General features: G+C 37.0%; 1 protein-coding gene across 3 annotated transcripts in view; it reads right to left on the reverse strand.

Moving 5' to 3' along the window:
• The window catches only part of LOC145686037 (uncharacterized), a 136,205-nt gene extending 113,885 nt beyond the window's left edge, over positions 1-22,320 (reverse strand). The window contains exon 1 of one of the 3 annotated variants that reach the window (XM_081758906.1): positions 22,152-22,320. The gene's annotated coding sequence lies outside the window, so the exon portion shown is untranslated. Of the gene's footprint in view, positions 1-21,884 lie in introns of all 3 variants that reach the window. The other 2 variants (XM_081758905.1, XM_081758907.1) reach the window with 2 other exon arrangements.
• Between the last annotated feature and the right edge of the window lie 293 nt (positions 22,321-22,613).

Genomic DNA, 22,613 nt, shown 5'->3' on the forward strand with positions numbered 1-22,613 from the left:
CGAAAAGAGAATGAAGAGCTATTTTTATCGAACTAGTGACTCCTGAACTACAAAACAGGATTGACAAACTGGATACTTCTAACTCATCCCAGTTTAGCTTATATCATTCTGCATAATCCCCCCCCCCCCACACACACACAAGTGGAAAGAAAAGACCTTGCATGGAAAAGGCTAATGATGAACCTTGTCAGGCAAAGATGATCTGAGCACAATACGGAAGCAGATTTCCACTGACCACAGTAGAAAATGCTTGTCATGGGTCAAATGACTGCAGAGCTTTTCGAACAAAGTTTCACTTGTGTATTTTCTATTCCGTAAAACTTTCATAAAACATTAACAGCTTTTGTTTTAAATGTAATCAAGCACTATAAAAACTATCATCTTAGAAGCGGAACCTCAATGAAGTATCTGAATACATGTGGATTGGAGGCTGATAATAGCTCTCCGTCGGCTCTCTACAAAACTAAGCATTAAAAGATGATCATGGAAAGATACAATTTAGGAAGGACTCGCGAAGATATGAAAAGAATTCTATATAACAGGTAAAGGCTCCAGGAAGAACGTGCTAAGACATCCAAGTGGTAGCGTAGCTGATTATATCGCAAAGTCAATCCAATCTAGAAAACTTTCCTATACACAATGTAACGAAAACCTGAAGCAATGCATAGTAATGAGAAGAAAAATACGCAAGAGATTTAGAGAAGTTCGAACGACCTTTAGGCCTGTCAACTAATGAAAAACCACAAATTACTTTTCAATTTATTCGAGGAAGAGGGGAAGAAGCATATTACTGTACCTCGGTTGTCCTACTGCCTACTATTCTACAGAAGTTACTCAAATATTTGACAAATATTCAAACAAGAATTTTCAAAACTAATCCGTGTCCGCTTGATTTAAAACCATGATATATTCAAAAAAGGAAACCAATCTTTATTTTATCTATACCAGAACATCTCTGTCGAAACTTTAAAGAAAAAAACCAGTTCACGTTGTTTACACAATGCATTGTTTTTCCGGATTAACTGAGAAACAATACCCAGCCATGGCGACTGAATATATAACTACGCGAGAAAAAGTGACATTAAAAACTTCATATGCAATCAGACAAGTTGGTGGAGCCGCATTATCTTAAATTTCCCAATGCACCAAATAGAACAATTCCAGTGACTTAAGAGGCAATTTAAATACAATATAACCATAATATCAATGATAAAATAGTGTTATATCTACTGCTCAATAAACAATGAAAAGGCCAAATTGGATTCTAGACAAAAATTTTACGCAATACCCGTACCAGGGACGTACGGAGAGGGTGAGTTACGAGGGTCCTGACACCCGAAATTCCGACTTCTGTAAATTGAGTAAGTTCAAGGGTAATTTTACAAACGTTACTATAATTTATCTTAACTGAATTTGAACCCCCGAAATTCCTGCATACGTCTCACCTGTAATTACCTCTATGCTCCTGTCACAGATTTATTAACATCAATTCAGAAATGGAATCTTTAGTTTTACGTCCCACGGTTATGCCGGTTAGGCTAAAGGAGTGATTATGAAAAATGAATGAAATGGTGGAATGAAGAAGTGGGAGGAAACGGGAGAACCCCGAGAAAACCCACGAGCACGGTGTTTGTCCACCACAAAGTTCGCACGGCGCGAGCTGGGATCGAACCAGGGAACGCTCTACCACTGAGCCACCGCGCCCCCCTAACATCAAATCAATTGACAGTCACAGTTTCGTTTTCGGGCACATAAAAAGTATGGACATCGTTCAGGGCAAACAGAAATGTGAAGTCACGAGACATATCCCAGTTTAAGAAACAATTGACAGGTACATTTTGAATGAAACTAATAAAATATCCACTAATAAAAAATAGTTTATTAAAATGAAAATAATTATTTTCATTTTAATAAATTATTAAAACGAAAATTATTTTCATTTTAATAAACTATTAAAACGAAAATAAAATTAAGTGAATGCTTAAATAAACTAATTTAAATTTCTAATACTCTTCCGACTTATAAAGAACAAACGAGATTCAAAGTAGGTGCAAAAAGCTGACAGATCATAGCGCGAAGGTCCCCAAAGGAGTCCTCCAATTAGATACATGCAACTAAGGGAGGTAATGGGCTCTACTCGTCTCCTTCCCCCAGAATAGTCCCTTAAGCCGCCATCAAACCAAAGCAAAGGTCAAAAGTATAAGATTCCGGCACTCAAAACTCCACGTCAAATTGATTATACCCAAGACCTTCCCGAGAGTTTGAATAATTGCGGAACTGACGTGCATTGTGTTTAGCGTATCTATATTCCCAGAAATCCAAACAGCTCCCTGGAAGTTAGCATAATATTTCTTAAGTGAGGAACTTATCGAAACGTGTTGATCAACATACCAATTACGGGAATACTAAAACTAAAAAGTAATACCGCACAACTTACACTTCAGGGAAACGTCAAAATTAGACATACGACAAACTATCGGCGACTATAAGGTATAAAACCTACGTAATATCCTTTGACTTCACTTAGAGATGCCAAAAGACGAGCTAAATTTAGGGTTATCTGATTCAAATTACTTCAGTAATAAAATCGCAGTCGTTTTACCATGTCAATTTCTCAGAGAAATCTGCAAGTTTTGTGGCTGAGCAACAATCTTGGCACAATTGGTATATGTGTGTGTAGGGACACCCGCAGAATTTGACAAAGGAGGCATAATATTAATAACTGTACCCACGAATAGAGAGCTTGATGAAATCTGAGTAACGTCCCACAATTATGGCTATTAGGCTATGGGAGACCACGATTAAAGTGAATGAATATGGAATTTGTGGAATGAGAGGAAACGTAAGTACCCCGAAAAAAACTCACGAGCACCATGTTGCCCACCACAAATTTATTTGGCCAAGGATCGAACAATCGACCCTACGCACCAGTAGTGTTGCCAACGGCTCGAGCGGCTCGGCCCACGGCTGAGTCACCACCGAGCCGAGGGCTCACATCGCAACCGAGCCGAGCCGGAGCTCGAGCTGACCTCGTTGACATCACTCGCTAAGGGGACTTAACTGTACTCTTCCAGACTAAGTAATATGTGTAGGACATTTACTCAAAATTGCTCCAAGAGTTCCAAACTCATGCTGAAACACGCACACATACATTTTAGATATTTATAAATACAGATAAACGGCTCGAGCGGCTTGGCTCATGGCTGTCACCACCGAGCTAAACCGGGATGTGTGCCGAGCCAACAGCTCACCCAACCGAGCCGATGACTCATCCCAACCAAGCAGGTTGACATCATACGCACCAGAGGTAAACGCTCTACCACTGAGCTACCGTGCCCCTCCCACACGCCTTGATGTACGTTTACACATATTGCATAACTGACCTACAGTTTATATACTCAGTATTTAATACATAATATATTGTGTAAAATAATTTTCACATGTATTTCGAAGAAACTAACACCTGTCGAAAATCCAGGACAACTTCCTTGCCTTATCTGCGGGCGGCCATGCCGGTGAAGAAAAACCCAAATATACGCTACTAGTACCATACTGAGCAGGTCAAGGTCTACCGCGTCAAGTTTGTTCCAGATCTGATGAGCTCAGTTGAACTTGTACGATACAGTGTACGATATCAATGAAGGACGAAAAGAATGAGTTAAAAATCTGCAATCGGCCGAAATTCTCAATAACAAGCCACCCCCACTACTGGTCAAACTGTAAATTTATCTGCAAGTCCAACACAAACCGAAAACCATTCCACCAATCGGATCCCTGAAGATGAAACAATGGTAACGTGGCATATAAATCTACTTAATTACATTTTAGGTATGGGAAGAATGGATCCCATGCCATGTTTACAACTAATCAAGATATGGATTCTTGTTCCTGGAGGTTACTCGACACCTGGCAGGTAAGGGTGGCATGGTTCTAAATATCCAAGCTTCACAGTCCTCATCACACAAGGAGCGCCCAAATAGTAGTTTATCTCCGTTCCCCAATGCAATTAGTTACTGCCCATTAGGCATTCTAAAACATGTTTCGCATCGTTGGCTGACTCATATCAGAACTTTATTTCATTTGATGCAAGAGGAAAGACTTCCTAAATTTATGACACGTAGTCCATTAACACCTAGTATTAGAGTAACTTCAAATTAACAAGCATTGATCAAATTTCGGATGTAGCAAGCCTAATTCGAAGCAGTTACATTTAGAATCTCAAACTATATGCAAAATCAGAATCCATACATGAAAACCAATACTTGGATTCACGCTGTCACACCGCCCCTGAGCAAGTTACTGTCCTTAAATTGTGATGCTACAAAGTTTGGTATTTGAATAATAGTAATAAAAAGCCAATTCACTTACGCAAACATTCTATTCTACCCACAATCCGACATGCCCGTAACTTCCATAAATTACGTTCATAGAATATCATTTATATACATCCTCCGTTGCAGTTATTTGTACCATTAACTTGCAGAGTACTTTAAAAAAAAAAAAAAATCTGTAGAAATGTGAAATTATCGCCTGATACACAATGCCAAGTGTGAAACAGTTGGCAAGTGTTGTCTGGGGGTTCTCGGCGAAAGTCGCCGGTCGGAAGAAAAAAGAAAAGAAAGCACAGGGGAAGTGGGGAAACAAGAATAGGGGAGCTCCTATGGTAGGGGTGAGTGGAAGTGGAAGCCGTGCGCGCGGATCGGAGGCAGTCCCTGGTTTATCAACTTTTTACCCCGCTATTTGTCTTCCTGGCTTTAGCACCAGAACTGTTTCATGTCAACGTCGCGTTTTAAATCTCATAATAAACAAATAGTCAAAATCAGTTGTAATTAAACACTTGAAACTATACAAAACGCATGTGTAAAACTGATATACGAAGTCCATCAACCAATGTTTACAAGGAAGTTTTAAAATAGTTCAAAATTACACAACGCAGCTATACTGAAGCTATCCAAAATTACAGACGTGGGTATTTCTGTAAAGAAACGCTCAAGTACAAAGGCACTGATGACTTCTAAATCTTGCTTCTATTCACAATATATGGTGAGAGTAAGTTCCCATTTTAGATTGAGAAACGTGACATGTATTGGTCAAATAACATTAAAAGTGGATACAACATACGGATGGAGTCTAATATCAACGAGCGATTCAATGCTAAAACGCTCGACCATATTCAGGAAAGTAGCCTATACCTCACCTTCGTATACGGTCAGTTACGTAAATTTCAGACCTGATACTAAAATCAGGTAAGTAATATACAAGATGAGTACAATCCGCAGCATTGAAGATGTTACCAAACAAATTACCAATGTTACCAACAAACCCTTGCGCCGTGTGCTTATTCATTCAGAAGCACATCTCAATCGACTGATCCTGGTATTCAATCCAACTCCTCTCCTTGTCTAAAGCAGTCTGACAATATACTCTTTCCATTCAGACAAAAAATAGGAACCATATTTACAAGCTTTATAACTCAGTTTTTTATTAGTTTGTTCTGAAATTCCTTTTTAGAGACTGAATTAAACAATATCAATGTTCCCATAACTTTAAGAAACGCCTTTATTCACTCTTTTCCTTCTTCAGAGACTGCAAGTTAGGAAGATTCTCATTGTGAAATCTATGGAAATTATCACAGCAGTAGATTTTGTGTTTCCCAAAGTGTAATGCGGGCGCAGATCTAAAATCTGACAAATGAGTCGAACAATGATTAATACCATTTTGTTTCCCACTAATTGCAAGCAAATATTCGATGGGCGTCATTTGGGCAGGACAGGAGGGTATAATTCTCCCCTTCCTTCAGTGTGATAAACACACATTGTCGGATCAAATACATAGTAAAACTGATTTATGAGGTATCGAAAAGTCAAACACCAGGAAGTTATGATAAAATTTTGTCACTGTTATGTTCGGTTCTTATGTGCATGAAGTGAAGGAAATTAGGATCTAACGATTGTTAATTTTACAGGGTGTGCCCGAAGTGCAAGACGGATAAGATTGAGGTTCGCAGTGTGAAAGTTCCTGCATTTGAAGGGTAATAATGCCGGACAAATTAATGACTAGAAGGCTGTGTATGGCGATGATTGTCGATCTTATACCATAGTAAAGTGCAAAAGGAAATTTCAAATTGGTAGTATGTCCATCACAGACGACCCAGAACTGGAAGACCATCCCTGATGGACGATGCAGCCATTGTGAAGAAACTGCAATGTTCAATCCTCGAAGACAAACGTGTAACCACCCAAACGATCCATGACTACCTTCACATGTCTAAGGTATCTGTGCACTGGGTCTCGGTTTCTGATACCTTATCAGACGCAAGAACGGCGTGACCTTTCTCAACAGATGACGCTGGCAGAAGAGGATTTTATCGGGGATCTAATAACCATAGATGAAGCTTTGATATATCCGTATGCTCCTGAGACCGTAACTATGAGCATGTCTATCTTCCCCTTTCGAAAAGGAAAGAGTGCAGAAGTCAGGTTGTCAGTATCTGCGGATTCTCTTGGGATAATCCTCAGATTACCTTGCAAAAGAACAAACTGTCACTGGGAAGTACTACAGCAATCTCCTGGAAAAATTGAGCGATGCTTTAAAAACGAAACGCCACAGCATGCTCTCGAAAGGCGTCCCAGCTGACAATGTACCAGTTTATTCATCTCAAGTTGCTGTCGACAAAGCAAGGGCGGATAGCTTCCAGGTATGCAGTACCCACCTTATTCTCCCGACCTTACAAACACCCAGTGTATTTCCCCAGTGAAGAATTCGTTGCGTTGCCGCCATTTTAAGATTACGTCAATAATAAGGTGGAAGCGTTTTAAAGCACAATGTGCAGACTTCTACAATGACAGTATTCGTAAAGTGAAGGAACGCTGAGAGAAATTCGTAAATCTGAGTGGTGACTACATAGAGAGGGGTTAACTACAAATCACAACAATCCATGTATCCTGATATATTTTTACTATGATACCCCCTCATAAAAATCGAAACTTATGTCGGCAGAGAATCCTCCCGAACAAAATCTAAAATCGCGCTTTTTTTATTTTTTTTATTTTAACAAACCTTGCAGATTTAGAATTGGAGGGGAAAATGATCGGACAGCATCCATATTATGAAAAAAAAAAATGATTTTGTGAAACAGGTTTCGAACTACGAGTATCATATCAGGCAGTTGAATTACGGTGGAGAATTTTCTAGAGTATCGGATGATCGAGAAGGTCAAGATCTTAAAATCTGGAGAATCAAGAATTAAAAAAACAGCTTCATAGACTGATTTCGAACCACGAACTTCTTAGATATCAAACTATGACTATCCATTCAGCCACCAAGAAAGAACTCCACGCAGTCATTCATATACATTTCCTTCAGCTACGTTGAGAAACTAATAGAATGGAATATTTCAAAAGATGACTGCGTGTGCGCCGTTTACCCCTTGTTTAGTTGTAGGTTGGATAATGAACTACCTCTTGTTCAGGAACACTTCAAGGCAGTAAAAAAATTAAAATGAAATCAGTTTTACGTCCCACAGTTATGCCGGCTAGGCTAAAGGAAACTGATGATAAATGAGTGAAATGTTGGAATGAAGAAAGTGGGAGAACCGAGGAAACCCTCGCACACGGTGTTTGTCCACCACAAAGTTCACTTGGCAGGAGCAGCGTTTGAACTCGGGATCCCATGCACCAGAGGTGAACGCTCTACTACTGAGCCACCGCGGCCCCCCCCCTCAAGGCAGTTAAAGTTTTTTGCTACTGTGTTAATTGAGTTATATTTGATAGACCCATCTGATAAAGTAGTGCCAAATACTTATACATCACCTGTTGCGAAGCTCTAGTGGAAAATAAAATCACAAATATGTGAGACTTTTGAAAAGAACAAGCCAAAAAAAAAAATGCGCGTAAATGTCGCTTGGATGCAAACTAAAAAAAAAAAAAATAGCGGGCTTACGTCATTATGTTAGATGAATGTTTAGTGTAAGGGCGTTTTATGTGGATAGTCCTAGGTTCAAATCCCGAAAGATTTATTGGTTTCACTTACACTTAGTTACACTCACTGTGCATTTCAGAAGTTCAATTTTGAATAAAATTGAAACTAAAGAATACCATAGCACGTTGTAATGTCGTTGAATCTGCCTAGAAAATTAAGGTTGGGAAGCTAGGGAGTCATGGGGTTCCTGGAGGTAAGCCTACCCACACGTCTAGGTTTGACATTTGTACGCATTTTAATCCATAATAATATATCCAAAACCCTAAAAATCCACTGACGTCTACAGTCCCGCCAAGCAAAACCAGATGACACTGCTGTTGGGATGCCTTTTACTACTTCCAAAGGCTTTTGTTTTTCTTTCCTTCTTCAATCGCTATTTGTGAGTTAGGAATAATTACTACCTTCGGAACTCGGTATTTGGCTTCTGGATACACTAGAGTGGCGGCTAGCTTTAGTGTAAAATAACGAATAAATTAACCCACGTTAATTTATTATGTTGTTAACTGCTTTTTTTTTTTATTATTTATTTGACCTTATCCCAATTTTAATTATTAGACCAGGGCATCGATTGCCTCTTGAAATATTTCAGTCTTATCTCCACGGCTACACCATATAGTTAAGGAAGAAATTAATGAAATGGTGAAATGAAAGTAAGGAAACTGAAGAATCCCGCACACACCTAGGCCCACTGTTCTATCCACCACATACCTGTCGTGTAACTTTTAAATGAAGTCTGAAATTTTGCCATTGCAACGGTCACGATCAGATTCACTAAGAAACCAGATGTTGCTAAGAAACATGAGCATTAGGCACTCAGGAAGGAGATACAGACAGAGGCGGAACTAGAAGGTAAAAACTGGGGGGAGGCTGCCAGAACCCAGTCTGATAGGTATATCATGAGTTTACTATAAACTTCAAAAATACATAAATGATAGCTTAAATTATTTTTGTCACTCAAAATTAGGGGGCCCTAGGCCTCCCCGGACAAATTCCGCCACTGGATACAGACTACACTATTGACAAGAAAATTAGGGAACAAGAGCGAGTGATGATAGTGAAGAACTGTGTGATTACTCTCACTCCAGTTTTGCTGTTCTGCGCTGGAGGCGGACCGCGAACGGTGAAATACGGTACGTTCCGTTGACCAAAAAAAAAAAAATTAAATGAATTTTTTGTCTTACATCCCAGGGTCATGCCGGCTAGGCTAAAGGAAATTGATAAATCAATGCAATAATGGAATGAAGGAAGTGGGAAGAAACGGGAGAACCCCGAGAAAACCCACGAGTACCGTCTGTCTTATGACGAGGTCCATTTGGCGCCTCAACCATAGGCTGGTGGGCAACATGGAAATTTTCTCTCTTGGAAGAGCTGTTTGATAAGGTCCCTTTCTTCGTAACTGCATCTACTTATTCTATCCTTGGCCTTCCTCTTCCTGGTTTTCCTTCTGCCTTTTCCTCTATCAGCACGGTGTACGGTGATCCAATTGGAGTGCCGAATAAGAGCCAATACTTCTTAATATTCCTCTTTTTTGACATTCTAGTTCCTGCATTTGGAATGTTAATGAAATCTGTAATAGGCCTAATTTGGTGTGTGTTTTGCCGTAGTAATGAAAATCGAAATTATTCGTAGCATTGTCAAACGTAGCTGGTATGTATGTCTTAAGAGAGTATCTATTATTTTGAAATGTCTCAGCTAATTTAAAAATTTATATTGCAAATTAATAGTAAATATGGAATTAAATTTACGTACAATGTATCCTGAAAAGTTCAAAAACAAAGCTTTATGTAAATTTCATACATGCTTGTTTTTGTTATTGAAAGAAGAGAACTGGTCATGAGTAATCTTACCGAATAATTCATGGGGTAGAAGGGCCAGTTTCTTTCCGCTATGGATAATAAAGGGAATGTACAGTTAATGGGGGAAAATGTGAATGTAGAATAAGGTATTGCTTAATACATACTAAATTCAACCAGAAATCACTGGAGAGATGTATCCAATGGTTATTTATTGGAGGTGATAAAACAATCAAGAAAATTCAACTGTTTATAATCTAAACCAAAATACCCACCTAAGTACACTCGTATTTACTCACTGAAATAGACTGGTATCTTACATCACTAGTCTGTTCACAAACTGAGTGGTAATTTTCGTCGACTGTCCCTCCCCCCCCCCCCACTGAAAGCGAACCCTTAGTCCCTACTATCCTTCAAAAAAGATACAATGCGGAAAAACACCCATTCCGAGAAGATTAATGCGGGGAAGGGAAAGTCCAGGAAACGAAGTAACTTCTCGAAAAAAAAACACTGTAAAGTATCAAGAACACTCCTACTATTGGGCGAGATATTACAATACTTATAAACGCGTTATCAGGGTAACTTTGAGGTTTACAAAATTACACCACTTAAACCAAATGCAATGAGAAGTCTTTTCAGAAGTTCTTGACAATCCAAAATTTTCACCATGACGTAACCAATTTTACAGACCGAAGTAAGAAATACTCTGGTAACTGCCGGACAATAAACAAGCGAAATTTCAACGACAGTAGCTCCTTACGAAACAAGCACTACCAGAAACTATTTTCAAGCGACGGTAAAGTACGTTGATAGTGAAAGAAATATATTTTTTTTTCCTTGTGTAAAATGGAACAATTATGCTGTACCTGGGAATTTGTTCAATAAATAAATTTGAGGTAACTGATTAATCCGTTTCATGGCTCCTACATGCCGAGAAAATCTGGAATGTATGCATGCTTACTTGTACATACGCCCCGATGTAAACATTTCCCCTTGCCTAGAGGCCATACAGTTCAACGTTACCGCATAAAATTTTAAACTGAAGTTCTATTAAATAAAATTTTAGATTTTTTACCTTTTCGAATGTTGTTACTACGCCTAAAGATAAAGGTAGCTTGCCGAAGGGTGAAAATGAAAAATTGCTACTTTCTTCAAATCTCCGAAATTTTTCAAATTTCATATTCAACATCATATTAGTATCCTTACACTGACGTTAAGTTTCTTCTCTGGAAATAAATCAGGAGTGTTAGTTTAATCGTGTGGGTTAGTATTTTTGAATAAATTTCTCAAAAACGACTCAGGTGACTGTTCATATTTCATTATTAACCCAAGGATACAGGATAAGTCATCTCTCGGGAAATAATCCATAAAGGGTAGTTTACTTTTGGACGGCGAGTAGCTATCTTGTTTCGGACGATTTTCTCAAGTGCTAATAAGACGATTCTGTCGATATTCCATTAATATCTAAATTACTTACGTAAAAATCCAGAAGAGGTAGCTTAGTTCTGGCGAGTGAGTTTTCTGCGAAGTTTTCCCAAAACTCGTTATAATATTGTCTATATTTCACTAATACGTTTCAGCAATAACTAGCTAATGTTGCAAGGGCTTCGGGAAAAAAAATATTTTTTTCCATAGTTTTCTTGCTTGGAAATCTATTTTGAACATTTCCATTTCAATGAGGAAATAACAGAACGTTCTACCTTTCTTCTCATTATAGCACGAAAGACCCTTAACTGTTTTATTTCAAAGGGGAAAAAAATTCTAGAATCGAAAAAGAAAAGTTACTTGATAGTTACGAAAATTCAAATCCGTGTGTGCAGTAGACCAGTTCCAATTAATAGTTTGTAGAGCTATTAGGATATTACACAAAACTTCTTTAATAAAGTTTAACAATTGTTCAGAAAATTTAGTGCTTTCGTGAAACAGCATTTTGTTTTACAATGTATGCATAAATATCAGTTAAAATATCAGGAGCTAAACACATTTTCTGTAGATCATGAGGAACAAGTATATCTACAGGGTGGACCATTTATCTAGATACCTCATTGTAACTTTTAAAGTAGACAAAAACAGCGAAAACTTATGCAATGCAAATATCCGCATGGGGAATTGGTCGACACTTATACCACTAAGTTAACACTGTTGCCAACCCAACAAGTTATACTCTCAAATGGCAGAACGTCAAGATTATTCCATATTTCAAATTTACATGTTCGGTGTTTCAAACTAAGAATGCTACAGTATCAAACATCCAAATTTTTGTGACTCCCACCACAGCAGTACTAACAAGTGAAACGGACGGGGTAATGCACACCCAAAGTACTTTAGAGTCTAATACTATGATCATACGACTAATTTTGAACGAACAGAAAAAGACTAAAAATTTAACTCTTCAAATACCTTATTTCCGAAACTGTTCAGGTAAATACTTCATCCAATTGCATAGATTGTTTTCAATAGATGTGAGGAACATAATGCCGTTCACAGTAACTTAAAACCTCAAACAGTTCTGGAGATATGGTAAACAGTGGTAAAGCTTCCAACAGTGCTTAAAATTGTGCTACTCCGAGAACTATTATATTTAATTATATTTCCCAAGAAGTACACCCATGTCCAAAATTATTGTCGCATGTCTATAAATATGTTGTTGTAGGAATATAATTTGATAACGAATCCGCCTGGTATTTCTTATAATGTTAGTATGTGTATAATCAGCAAAGACATGTATGTGGCAAATTTCATGTCAAAAGAGCAGTAAATAAGAACAATAAAACGAAAATAAAACTTTCTTGTCCATTTAGCAACATTTTCTTTTACTCTTTCTCATTTTCGTATTTATAATTCTTTTCCTTTTTAAATTTACCACAAATATACATTTTCCGATTATACACACAGCATCAGTATTAAAAGTACCCTGCAAAATCATTATCAAATTATATTCTTACAAGAAGACAGTTATAGATATGCGACAATCATTTTGGACATGAGTGTACATCGTTGTAACGCCATACAAGCAAAATCAAAAGCAGTTTCAAAGTCTCTACAAATACACCATTATATCAAGCATTTTATTTTTCCTATCTCCACGATGATTTGAAAAAATGAAAATGAAATCTTTGAGTTTTACGTCCCACGTTTATGCCGGTTAGGCTAAAGGAGACTGTGATTATGAGAAATGAATGAAACGGTGGAATGAAGAAAGTGGGAGGAAACGGGAGAACCCCGAGAAAACCCACGCACACGGTGTTTGTCCACCACAAAGTTCACTTGGCAGGGGCTGGGATCGAACCCGGGACCCCAAGCACCAGAGGTGAACGCTCTACCACTGAGCCACCGCGGCCCCTCGATTTGAAATATCAAAATCGTTGTAAATGGCATTCTTATGTCCATTGAAAACCATCTAGATAGTTTGATTGATACATATCTAAACACTATTTGAAATCAATTAAGAAAAGTTAACATTTCAATTTATCCTAATTGTTTCTATTCATTGGAAATGTAACAGAATTACCGTAGTATTCGACACTAAGGTCCTTCGGATCCAAGTTACTTTGCCTGTGTCACGTAATTATTACTGTAGAACTCTCCAAAATCTTTTGATTCTTGTGATACTGCAACGTGCTTAATGTTTGCAACACTAAGTGTCTTATTACAAGTTCTAGTTTTACTGCTGTTTTGAAATACGTAATACAGCAACTTGACAGTATGAAAAAACTGTCGGGTTGGCAACATCTAGTCTGGTGCTATTAAAGATTATGGCAATGACTCAGTTTTACAAATTTCAGCGTTTATCTGTTAGCATTTAAAAAGAAAGAAAGAAAGAAATACGAGACTGTACAAAGATTAATGGTCCACCCTGTATATACATTTATTGAGGTTAAAATTCGAAGTGTCAAAAACGCAACAACTAAATTTCCTATTTCAAACCTATTGTAACGAAATAACAGGAAAGAAAACTGAATAACAAAACTTTTGTACCGTTGAACCAACAGACCCAAAACTCGTTAATAGATTTAACTTCTCGAAATGAACTAAATGACAAAGTCACAACCGTGTTTTCCTACAAACAAAAATGTAAGCGAAATTTTATTCGAAAAATAAATTGGCCATGGAACTGTTTGATCATAACACTTTTTCTTTATCGTTTTCCCTTTGACAAACCGTAAAACATGATTTTGCAACAATCGTGGGCAATTAAACTGACACCAGGGATATGTTCGCATAATCTCGTCGCAAGAACAAGAAAACTCTCCGTGGGTGGTTTCGGCAATGTCCGAACACTCGTATCCCATTACTAGTGACATTGTAAGTAAATGTGTATCCACCAACGTTGCCATAGTTTTGGGTCTCTGTTATACTCTGATTTATGACTTACACATGTGGGTTTAAGAGGTCACTTTCCTCTCTTTCTTTTTCCCCCTTGCCGTGGATTTGGGATTCCATTTTGCTCTTTTCTCCCCCTCGCAAACGAAAGGTACATGCTCTATTTTGTGTTAATGCTAGTTAAAAAAAAAAAAAAAAAGAAATGAAAGATTTTTAAGTACACGGCCACATCGCATATAATGCAAGAAAATTAATTAGGACGACCTATGCTTTGGTGTAGAATTTTATAAAAATAATCGATGTAATACGCGTATAATGTAATTATGTAATAAAGTAATTGAATATAATGTAATAAAATGCAAAATATAATTAAAATACATTATTCATAAATTTCTGATCTCATGTTGCCCAGTGGCGTAGGGAAGGGGGGCAGCCCCCCCAAAGAGGTCCGACAATGTACTTTGGTACTTTGATGTTTGTAATTTTTTATATATTTTATGTTTATATATTTTTGTTTGTAATTCCTCTATATGTACCTATAACAGCACTTGTCCCCCCCAAACACACATCCTGGCTACGCTACTGATGTTTTAAGTTTTACGTCCCACGCATAAGCCGGTTAGGCTAAAGGAGACGGTGAAGATGAGAAATGCATGAAATGGTGGAATGAAGAAAGTGGGAGGAAACGGGAGAACCCCGAGAAAACCCACGAGCACGACGTTTGTTCACCACAAAGTCCACACGGCGCGAGCTGGGATCGAACCAGGATCCCGAGCACCGGAGGTGAACGCTCTACCAAATGATTTATGAAACACGAAAAGAAATTCGTTAGAGTAGTTTTTGAGAATATCACAAATTTTGATTTTCATCTTTCAGTAAACTACTCGTAGTTTTAGAGGTGTTAAGAAAATTGGAAAATGACGCTAGAGAATCTTGTAAAAAACCTTAAGTTTAAAATTATGTCTCGATACGCTGATCCGTAGATATGCCCTCTAGGCAACCGAACATATTTTCACTGGGACGAACAGAACTCCGTTTTGAGACATGTAGGGATCATCTAACGTACAAATCCGTTTAAATCTATTTTTTTTTTTTTTTTTATGATTGCTATACTTTTTTATTTCCTATCGTCACTCGAAAGTAAAAAGAAAATTTTGTAAAGAAGACATCGAGACTATCTTCTCATCATCACGAGAAAACTGCTGAGCCGTTTGGAAAGAATTTTGGAACATTAGCACTTGGCTCAAACTGGGCTTTCCAGATCTCTTTCATTATAATGAGTTTCCTAAGAGGTATGTGTCCTCCACACTCAAAATGATGTTATTTGTCATCATCATGAGAAAAACGGATAGATTGTTTCAAATGGATTTTGCAATGTAGGTAACAGTTGACTGGAGTCGGATTTCTTTCATGTCACTTTCATTAAAGGCGTATCCTAGGGGGAAAGGGTTCAAATATAAAATATGTCAAAAGCTGTTAAACAGTTTAAAATCAATTTTTGAAAATAGCACTTGGGTGGCCTAACCTTTTATAATTTAATTTCCATTTAAATACCTGTTCTAAATGCGAAAAAAGGGTTCAAATATGATTAACATTTCAAATATTCTCCATAAATCTACTCTTCCCGTGAACGCCGGTTCTTCAGCCAGTTAATAAATAATTTTATGATTAGTGGTAATAAAAATAATAATTTAATGTTACAACGAAGGCAAGTTGTGTCATGTGTGGTGATCACATTGCTTTCTTTATTGTTGTTCTAGGCCAAGGTTCCCTCTTTCTTAATTCAATTATCTAAAGATGTAGATTAAAAACTGAAAATTCTGTTTGATCGGGAATCAATCCGAAACAAAGCATATTAAATTAACTATAATAGTAAAATAATAAATATTTCCTGGTGCTAAATTTCACACTACAATTGGAAAGTTTACAGAATTATGCAACGAGAAATCTTGACAGAATTGTCCACGATTTTCGTTTTCCTCTCAAACGAATTGTGAGATACTACCTTTTACTTATTATTTGTCAGCATCCTTTCCAAAATATTTCCCCATTTCTCATTATAATGTTAAAATTCATTCAAACTATACCTAGATCACTATTAAATACGTAAATACCTCTCAGCAATAATAATAATATAATAGATGAGAATAGTTGTTCCGCTAATAACTAACCATGGTCATCCTGTGTAACTCGATCTAAACCCCGTGGCCTATACATAACACTATCAAATACCGAAGAGAAAGAAGAAAATTTAATATTATGCCTATGTTCTTCCGGTGTCATGAGGAAAACTCAGTAAAAGAAAATTAATTTAGACGGCCTATGCTCTAGTGAAGAATTCTATAAAAATAATCGATGTAAAATATAGTGTAATTATGTAATAAAATAATTAAAAATAATGTAATTTAATAAAATGTAAAATATAATTGAAATACACTGTTTGTAAATTTTTGATATCTTGTTGCCTTATCTATTATGTAAATGAGAAAGTTAATTCATCATGCATTTCAGATATTATTATTCGACTAGAATTGAAGATACTTTTATATAGATTAAAATCTTCCTCGTGTTTTTTTTTCAATAGATGCATTCATGTTTATCTTTTAAAAAAATGCACAGTCCAAAATGTGTTTCTTGCCTTCTTTGTTTATTTCATTCTTTCTATACAGAGAACAGGGAGATGAACAAACATTGACCAACTGGCAGGAAATATGATTCGCTCCTTAACGGAAGAAGAAAGATATTCTGTTGGAAGTGTCAAATAACAAAACAACACGAAGGACTCGCAGCTTCCAGGCTACTTTTTTCTTCGCCAAAACATTTAAAACATTCCACTCCTTACTCAAGTAACGGAGATCAGCTTTTACTCACCCCCTCCTATTTTAGCTGAGAGCTGTCATGGAGTTCGAATTTGTTGGCAACATCGGATTTCGGAAAAAATATCTGTTTCACTACCATGTAATGGGCGGAGAAGGGTAATAGGTCAAGTTTCTGGACCTCACCCTAAGGCCGTCATGAAATTTCCAATAGTATACTTACCCTTTCTGGTAACCATTAAAAAAAAAAAAAAAAAAGTTTCATTTATGTTCCTCAGGCTAAAGAAAATTATTGAAATTATATATTTGTGTTCTACCACCGGGAATCGAACCCAAGACTGCACGAAAGGCCCACGCGCCAGCCACGAGACTTACGGTAAGGTCTAAAGCCAGCCCCTTAATCAAAATAGGACTCAAGCAGTGAATGTTGTGAAGGCACGTTTTTAATTATAGAATCCACACCATGAAAAAAATGAGATACCTGAATAAAAAAAAGGTTACAAAAGGCTACAATTTATTTTCGAAAAAGTTTGCTTATTTAAAAAAAAAAAAAAAAAAAAAAAAAGAAAGAAAGAAAAAGACTACATTACAGAAAGTCCGTCGCCTTGAGTCTGACTGTATCATAACGTGATTCAAGAAACTGGAGCGAGAAAGTTCAGTGTGATGGCCCATATCTTCTTAATATTGACCGAGCGACGGAAAAATTACATTTTACCTACGCACATCACGTATGTCTTATCGCAATATTATTTTTCAGCTTCAGAGTTAGTGTACTTCAACAAAATACAACGTGATTCGAACTGAAGAACAAGCAAGAAACCTAGCAAATATTCTCCGACGAGTTTCGTACACCTAATGCCAGCCCTCAGCTTGACACCTCCTAGGTCCAGCAAGCATAATGTATGCGAGGCAGAGAATCCAATGCTTTGAGAGCCTCTATAAACCAGCAACTATTTTCATGCTTCAGCAATGACCGAACTCTGAACCAAGTACAGAAAGCATGAATAAATCACTCGACCTCCAGCTGTATTCTGACAATTGACAAGATTGCACTGATAATTAAAAATAAATAAATAAAAAGTGACAGCAGCCCATATGCAGAAAATTAAGCGCTGGTCGGTTGGAAACCCACAATCACATGACAGGAAATCCCTCCTATAATAAAACCTCAACAAGTAGCTGCAGTTTAGACCCTATTAGCCTCTTAGAATCTTGGAAATGCACCTCAAGTGGGAGCATTTAATGTGAAATCGTATGAACTAAACTGTCAGTTCAGTATAAACATTAACTATTCCCACTACTGAATAATTGCGCAAAATTATTACCGCATATTTCAGCTTATTCAGATCTAAAGCAGGTCTGTAATTAATGAGTGGCCAATGGCTTAGCTCCCCACTTTACGTTTGGAAGCTAAGCCAAATGAATACTCAAGCTAGTCCCCCAACTATATCATGCCCCCCACTTCCTGATCTACTTTTCTTACTGCGGTTCAGGTCTAAAACAAATCCAACGAACATAAAAACTAATACAAAATCTTAGTTCATATAATTCACGACGCTATTGCAGATATCCGTTCTACAGATATTCCACGTGGTCAGTACATCGGCTCACATTTGCCATTTACAATTTCGTAAATCAAAGTATGTTACACAATTTAGAATCTATATGGAACACGCGGTTTATATAATTATTACTTCATTCAAATTGTCGATCGAAAGAAAAAAAAAACTCAATACAAAGACTCCGAAGAAAATAACATTTCCTCTGTTCATCTTACACAAAGGCCTATTCCTGAAACAAACCTGCTAAACTGGAATGAATCGTGGGAAAAAGCCATCTGATCTTCACAAGAAACTACTTAATATTGCGCATTTTAAATTAAACTTTATGAATACTGCACTTTAACACTCCAACCGGAGGAGCCTGTATAAACCAAAAGAAAATCCGCCGGAGTACCCTTGAAGCAGTATGAAATTAAAAGCATCCATTTGCTATTAACCAATTTTAAAAAACCCTCTTGGATCCAAAGCTCCAAAGCTGGCGCAAAATACCTAACATTTTCAAGTCATTAAAATCGAATTAGCGCTGACGCAAATATACTTGCATACAACATTTATTGCATTATGAATTTTACTTTTTTTTATCGAGAACTACGTCGGATGCAGCGGTTCCGATCTCCGTGCGTGATCGGCCACATTTTCCCCTCTAGTTGCTATCAAACGCCACACAATGGCTGTCACTACAGCCACGCCTGCAACCCAGACATCTCGCCTGAGTCACAAGCGGAGTTGCCAATTCTATCTTCTAAAAAATAGAAATCCACGTAACTATGTTTCAAAGAAAACATATGAAAAACTATAGACAATTCTAGAAAAAACTACCCACCTCCTACGCTAGAACAGACAACTACCACACAACCTTGATAATTACTTTCATTAGAACTTCAATTTGAGCAAGAATGCTTAAGTCAATGCACCTAGTACATAGTGCAATGCTAAAAAACCTAAGTGCATTCGCTGCGGATGTTACAGCGGTTAAAACAAAGTTCACTAAGGGAAACAACCCCTATGTAAAATATGTAATGAAAGTAAATCTTTTGAAGTAACAACTACACTAGGAGAGTAAATATTCGATATAATCAAAATAGCAATATAAATTGCAGCTGAAATTCAGGTTGAAAAATTTAGTATGTTACAACAAACTGCTAACAAAATACCCGCTTCACCACTCAACATTAAAAATCTTCAGTTCTCTCCTAGACAGAATTAATCCAGTTATGCATTTAAAATTCCTCAACATTAAAAATCTTCAGTTCTCTCCTAGACAGAATTAATCCAGTTATGCATTTAAAATTCCTATCATTGACACGTAGATCCCAACCAATCTAGCATCTACATACGTGGTTGCATGAATACTAGAAACTATAATAATAGGTTGTCAAAAATAATCCTACCAGTATAATGCCAGAATGTAATTTTGCTGAGTATCACTGAAATTCATATTAATTCTAACAAACTTAATTAAATTATGAAACGGAACATAGTAACCTCCAATCATGGGTGCCGAATAGGCCCTGGCCACCAGAATCTGGACACATTTGCTTCAATCCTTGCTTTGATATCTGACAACGAAACATCTGAACTCAGTCTTCCCGCACCAAGCAATACAGAAATTACGCTCATGCCTGTGACTTAAGTAAATTAACATAATGAAGAAATTATTCAGGGAAAAAGAACATGCGTAAAATCACACTTGCAAAATGTTTCCGAAGACCACTCCAAATAAACGACCAACATATTCTTCCCCCGGTCTCATTATTCGAAATACTTCTCGATGCAATTACAGACGTAAGTCTTCCGGTGCATATATATATATATATATATATAGTTCGAATTACTGTTTAAAACATGGGCGTCATTTGGGGGGGGCAGGAGGAGCAATTGCCCCCAAGAGCTTGATGAATGAAAATATATATATATATATATATATATATATATATATATATATATATATATATATATATATATATATTAATAGAATGTCTACTAATATATTAGCAAGGGCGCCCATCATGGGGGGGGGGCAGGTGGGGCGCTTGCCCGCTAAGAGGAAATCATAGCAAAATTTGAAACTATATTTAAAACTTGCTTATATTTTCCCTCCCTTGGAAACCACAACATGGGCGCCCTTGTATACTAATACAAAACGTTAGTTTTAGGTCAGTGGTCCTCTTCCCCCCCCCCTTACGGTCTGAAATGACGCCCCTAGTCTGAAAAAAAAAATGTAATTATTAGCGGCCAATGGTCTAACGACACAAGTATTCATTTCTTGCGAAATGAAGACAAAAGTTAACCAGTTACGTAAAATTTAGACTTGCTCAACCAACCCGGCTCAAATCTTATTGCCTCAGATCATGTTCAGTATATATATACATATTTGTGTGCTTAAGATACCAAACGCCTACCCTTGGTTATGAATTTCAATACAGAAATTTTAAGTTCTGCAAAATCAACGAAAAAAGTTAAGCAAAATAACAAGGCACTATCTCAACATTCACCAATGAAACCCAATTTTGAACTAGTAATTTAACCTGGGAAAATAAGCGCACCACAATTCATTAAGTTTAGTACGTCAGTAAAGTTGAACTTGCAAAGAACAAAGCAAGAAATATATAAATGTTCATTTAAGACTTATCGGCACATTACAGAACTCACGCATGACCGGAACCACCATCTGCCCTACGATAGAAAATTGTCTTCCGCAACTGGGTGGATCTGCATGGCAGTAGTTTGAGTAACAAAAAATAATCCCCACACACTCAAAATTTGCTACGATTTTTTTTTCTTTTTTTTCAACTTTACAAAGTAGAAATGATGAAGTAGCCACCGCTATTAGAGCTGGCAACGTCGCATGCTGGCCAACACCCTAGACAGCTGCACAACACATTCCAAATGGCAGATCGAACGTGTCACGGGGATGTTCTCCCTCCAAAAAACATTATCCATTACCAACTTCATGCACTGACCTTGTACAATTTTAACAATTTTAGAGAGATTAGCACATTTATCACGCACTACTTCATTCAGTTTAAGGAAGATATTGGTCCTGAAACAAAGGCATCACAAACCATCTGCGATTTTGATATTTCGATAATTTATACTTAAACTTTTCAAAATAACAATAGTGAAGCAATATTAAAATTACTTCCTGAAAAAACTACGATTGTAAAGGCGGTTGAATTGCAGATGATGTTCTCTACACGCTAGTATAATTAGGATCCATTTGTTTCAAAGTCTAAATGAAAAGAGCGGCTTCTAGGAATATAAGACCGCAAATTCCATTCCTACCAATCAAAGAAGTTGAAATAAAACTGTACCTCTAGACTTTTCACTCTGCTTACGGACAAAATTGATATAATGCATTAAGCCGACTTCTTTTTAAACAAAGACAATAAAGCAAATTTTGTACTTACTTTATTCCACTATGTTTAACGTAAAACAACTTCCTCCCGGAATCACAAATTACACTATTTATTCTTCCAAACGAACGGCACAACAAACTAACTTCACGTTAGAAAACGACCAAATCTCCCTCCAAACATTCGACACACCCTCAAACGTTTCACGTGATACGTAAATATTACTGGCACAAAACCCGCTTTAAATTTAAAATTTCGTATTTGGTTTGCGCATTAACATCAAATAAAAAGGCACAAATTATTTTATAAATATGAATGTACCTTTTATCAAAGTCTATGATGAAAAAAAGTCTTAAGCAGATAGTTTTTGTCCCTGCACACTTCTTCACAATCCCGTATTTTGCCCCACACAACTTAGCACTCAAACCACAGCACCTGGAATGGTATAGAAATGGTTGAACCGCTGTGCGTCTAGTCCACTAATGTCATCATTGGACAGTGCTCGTACGCAGCGACGGTTGCGCACTCGCAGCAGGGCTACCACACTTTGAAACTTGAGGTTTGAAAAATAACGTGAATCGTGGATGCAATAATAACGATTATTTCAAAAGCTACTTCTTTTTTATTTGCATGATAACAACTTAATCGAGTATTTCTTTGTTTAAATATCTTTCTACATTATTTCTCCAAACAAATTAAAACTGTTTTTTTTATGTTCTGAATTTGGAGTATACAAGCATACTATATTTCTTTGGTATTACTGTGCAAGAAACAATTGTGTTT

The sequence above is a fragment of the Thermobia domestica genome, chromosome 5, assembly GCF_964235325.1.
Source record: "Thermobia domestica chromosome 5, izTheDome1.hap1.1, whole genome shotgun sequence".
In the NCBI taxonomy this organism is placed as follows: domain Eukaryota; kingdom Metazoa; phylum Arthropoda; class Insecta; order Zygentoma; family Lepismatidae; genus Thermobia; species Thermobia domestica.